The sequence below is a fragment of the Biomphalaria glabrata genome, chromosome 8, assembly GCF_947242115.1.
Source record: "Biomphalaria glabrata chromosome 8, xgBioGlab47.1, whole genome shotgun sequence".
NCBI lineage: Eukaryota > Metazoa > Mollusca > Gastropoda > Planorbidae > Biomphalaria > Biomphalaria glabrata.
Window position 1 is genome coordinate 11,063,746 of NC_074718.1, and position 5,253 is coordinate 11,068,998.

Genomic DNA, 5,253 nt, shown 5'->3' on the forward strand with positions numbered 1-5,253 from the left:
GGAGGGGATAAATTGATAATTACAATTACAAATGTAATGAAAAACAATACGTTATATAGAACAATAGCACTTTTTTTTCTATGCATATTTAAATAAAAACTATAGCTTTAACAATGAGGCTATGCCTGTCGATTTATTACAAATAATCTACCATGGCCGGCATGGCATCCATGCAGGCATTGCTAAAACTATCCCACTTGTAATTTAGAAAACTAAAAGGGGAGATTACATTCCGTTATACACATACACAATAGGCCCTATAGATCTAGGGGCTACTCGAAATTAATGCCCTCTGAAACTTCAGAGGTTGTCACGGCTGAGTGGTGTCAATGGGGATATTATAAGCACCCATCGTCTATAAATTTAAAATACTCCCGATACAAAATGCATGTATCTCAAATTGCCCCTGACAACTAAACCCAGCATCTGCGGTCTGCTCATGTGGCTTAGTACAAGACCGGCGAAACTGCTGAATGATAATAGTGAAGACACATATCCTATATAGGTGACGCTGCATCTCAAAACTTGAAGCTTCGAGGCAGTTCCTCTATGAGACACTCGAATTCAACCCCCCCCCCCCCCGCTAAGTCTTCAGGAGATAACCTCGAGGAAAAATTGTAAGTGAAGCCCATTAATAAGGCTTTAGGAGTATCAGCCATATGAAATCACCCCCCCCCCCCGGGTAATGAGAATCGTTCCTTTGGTTCACGTCAGAAAGGTTGAGAGAAGGACCATGACGCACGGGCCACCCCTGACCTTATCTAAAGCCAAGGAATGCGGCTGGCTACATGGAATATCCGGACAATGTATCCCGATCTTGCAGATTACCTTCGGCAACTTCGTGACTGGCTACATATATATGGAATTTCAGCACAACCTAAAATTCTCTCGAAGATGACCTTCGGCAAATTGATGATGCAAAGAAAATGCAATGAAAACGCTGCTATAAACAATAAGCTGAAAAGACTAAACATCGAAACTGAGGCAGATTATACACTTACTTTTGGAAAGGAAATAAAAAAAAAAAAAAAAAAAAGAAGAAAAAAAATTAGACGCAACTACATTGCGTGGGCTTTCTATCAAGAAAATCTACTTCCTTTATGGTCTCTAATGTTGATGGCTCGTGACGTCTTCTTTATAAGCACTGACTTAATGGCAACATCAGGAAAGTCACTCTAATCAGTGCCTATATATAGCATATGCTCCAACACTATGCTCGGTTCAGGAGGACATAGACAAGTTTTACAAAGGCCTCAAGGAATAATTGCAAATATTTCTTAAAAAGAGCACCGGATCTTTCAAGGAGACTTCAACGCCTGGCCTTGTGCTTTTTGGAATCGAGACGAAGAATAAAATAGCCATTGCTTGAATTCTGCATGTGTTATAAGCTCTGCAACACCTATTCCAGGACAAATCCACAGCACTCAGTCTCAAGGTCTGGGCACTGTTACCAACTGGACATGATAATGATACCTCATGCGCATCGAATTCCGCCCAAAATTGGAGGATGATTTTAAAAACTTCTCAGCAATGTACTAAACAGCATCACTGGTCTTTGGGAACAAAAATGAAGCAAGTCTGCCAAAATAGAAACTGCCTCAAGGAACATGTGAATAGTCATGATAAACTAAAAGAAGGAGCTAGCCCACCCCATGCAACCTACAAGCGCTTAAGTCTACATGGAACAAGCCTAAAGAATTTCGAGGACAATGCACTAAAAAAATATTGACAGGATCTGTGTCAAAAGATTCAATCTTGTGCCCACTGTGGCAAAATCAAAGGGCTATATGATCAAATCAAAAGATGGCATAATCATAGTGCGATTCAAATGGAAGATGGAGAGCATTAAGAAGAACTCTACGAGATCGAAAATGCAAGCTCGACAACAGCTTTGTCTAACTTACCAACAATGTTAGTTTTGGATGATAAGGAATTAAGCGCAGCCATTGACTTGCTTGCTCACAGGAAAGCAGCTAGAAGAGATGGAATTCCTGCAGAAGCCACCTAGGCTGGGAAATACGCCTTACTGAAGCCACCACAAACTTCTAAGCCTGTATTGGAAACTTGGAGTTCGCCACCAGGATTTAAAAGATGCAAACATTGTTACAATGTATAAAAACAAAGGCCACTATGATTGTTACAGTTACAGAGGTATATCTTTGCTATGAATTGTTGGAAAGACTTATGCAAGCTTAGAGTACTACTAAATTAAACGGCTGCAGATTTTGTTAGAAGGAGTTTATCCTGAGTTTTTGTGTGGCTCTTAGGGCAATTAGATCTACAACAGATTTGATTTTTTTAATTAACGGATCCCGGCGACTTTTAAGAGTTGGCGGGGGAAGGGGGGGGGGCTACACCAATGAAATTAGAAAATGTGTGAATTGGCTTTAGTTTTTCTTAGGCTGTTGTTTGAATTCTCGTAAAGTTACTTAAATTAGTAAACAAGCAAGCACATTGGCTGGTAGGAGCAGACAATGTGCCAAGTATTATATTCTGGGGGATGTGGTGTGTGAACCCCCCTGGCTAAGCCCATGAATTGCGGTGTATGCAAAGCATAAAGGTCACTAATTTTTAAGTAGATGTTTTTCACAAGAAATAAAGAGGCTGGAAAGAGAGAGAGAGAGAGAGAGAGAGAAAGAGAGAGAGAGAGAGAGAAAGAAGAGATAATATCTTGGGCCTATAGGATTTTCGGATTGTGCTTTTTTTTTTTTTTTAATTTAGAGATATGCAGTGACTACATGTAGGCCTAATAAGTAAACGGGTTGGTGTAGAATTGCGCCCCCTCTACTAATCTAAGCTTTGACGTGCAGTACTGTTTACTTAGCCTACATTATTTTACATGAATTTTTTTTTTGTCTGTCTTACTTTCTTTCGCGTTTTCAACATAAGTGATAGAGTTAGAAGGCTAGAACTGTCAGTCTGTCCATAAAGGCAAAGGCGGCCTTATGGGGTGGCCTTGGGGAGGGGGGGCGCGACGCGAAATAGAGAATCTTTATTCACCGCCGAACAGTCCAAAGTATAAGGGCCTATTAGTGGGCCCGATATGATATTCGCCCAAGCCCGCACAATTAAAAAAAAAAAGGCCGCCTATGATTAAGGCGTTCAAGTCCCAATTTGTTTGAAAAACTACCGAGCATACAAAATTGACATTTACTACGCTAACCCATTATTATAGGGCCTATATAGGCTAGCACTTTCCTCATTAGAATAATGTTATCTAGCCTACTCCTTAGCGTAATGCCATGATAACCGTTTTTTTTCCCTATCTAGACTAGAATATTTTGATTTTTTTCCTAATCCTTCTACGGTCGCTAATTCAAACATATAATTGAAAAAAAAAAAGGGTGGTGGTGGGATTTTCTTTTTAATTATTTTCTTATCTTATAAATTAAACAAAGCTTTATTATATTACCTGATAAATACTGTCTTATTTTCTGTTGAATTTAGACTCTACTCGACAGTATAATTAAAGATTAGATTTTTTTCAAGTCCTAATTAAACTATTGTACCCACTGACTTCAGGCATTGTACCACAGTAATTTAAGCATGCACTTGTCAGGCCCTTATTAAAGAAATCCAGTCTTGACCCGGAGTGTCTAAAAAAACTACCGCCTGGTAGGCCTATCAAATCTTCCCTTCCTGTCAAAGCTTCTGGGGTGCATCGTGTTAGCGCAAATTCTTTCTCATCTTGAACAGTACTATCTCTTGGAAGAATTTCAATCTGCATATAGGAAGTGCCGTAGCACAGAGACAGCAGTGGTCAGGGTACTAAACGACTTACTTCACAATTCCGACATAGGCCACATATCAATTCTCTCCATGCTGGACTTGTCCGCAGCCTTTGATGCGCTAGCCCGCTAGACCATAAATAATGATGGCCAGATTCTCTGCCACTTTTGGTTTAGCAGGAGTAGTCCTAAACTGGCTTGGATCCTACCTGACTGAACGCACCCAAAGTGTCGTTGTTAACGGGACAGAATCAACAAGCTTACTCTTGAAGTACGGAGTACCCCAAGGATCAGTTCTAGGCCCAGTACTGTTCACTATGTATACATATCCACTTAGCGGTGTCATACGGTCAACCGGCATCTTATACCATTTCTTTGCCGATGACTCACAGTTATACGATTCCTCAGTACCTCAGTGGTGTCGCATCTGGCAGAGAAAATCAGTGGTACCGTTGCAAGGGTGAGCGATTGGATGGTTGAGAATAAACTCAAGATGAACGAAGACAAGACAGAAATAATTCAGATTGGCACTCGGAACAACGTCTCAAAAGTCAAGAGCACAGATTCTCTTTTTATCACGAACTGCCAGGTTCCTTATGTTCATGTAGTGCGTAAACTTGGAGTTTTCTTGGACTCAACACTATCTTTCGACCCACACATAAGTCAGCTCTGCATGGGTCTTTATCTGCAGCTGCGCAGATTAGGCCAGATTCGACCATATTTAACAACGGAGTCAACAAAACGCTAGCTGTGGCATTCATACTCTCCCGCCTTGACTACTGCAACGCCGTGCTAGCAGGTATACCCGATGACAAAATAGCCACGATGCAACGTATTCAGAACAATGGCGCATGAATAGCCCTAAGAAAAACAAGACGAGATTCTGCTACTACGATCTTGCGCCCGGCGCCTTCAACATACGTTCCCGTGAAAGCGAGAATCGATTACAAGGTTGCCACACTTTGTCATCAGTGCATGGAACTGATCAGTGTATATATAACAATGGGATCGGCACACGTAGGTCACGGTGAGATGCCCTTGTACCTTAGCCAACTGATTACTCCATATGTCCCTCAGAGAGCCCTGCGCTCAATGGACTCAACTCTTTTAGTGGTGCCACGTTTCTCCCTCAAAAGCTACGGTCTGCGGGCTTTTTCAGTGCACGGACCAAAGGTTTGGAACTCACTCCCCATTGATCTCAGACAGACAACACTCTACACCACTTTTAAGAAGAACATTAAGACCTATCTGTTTAAAACGTTTTTAGATTAATTGTCATTTTAGCTGTCGTGTTTGTGTTTGTAATGTTATTACAGCGCCTTGAGGCTACATTTTGTTTGCTAACAGCGCTTTATAAATAAAATTATTATTTATTATTACGAAAGCGGAGCTCTAGAACTGCGGTGGAATATAAATTGCAACGACGAAATACGTATTTATAGATAAACAAAAGAAAGGTAACTCTAAAAGACTCTTTTAACACATTTTGACCTAGAGATCTACAGTGGTAACAGTGTCTATAGTC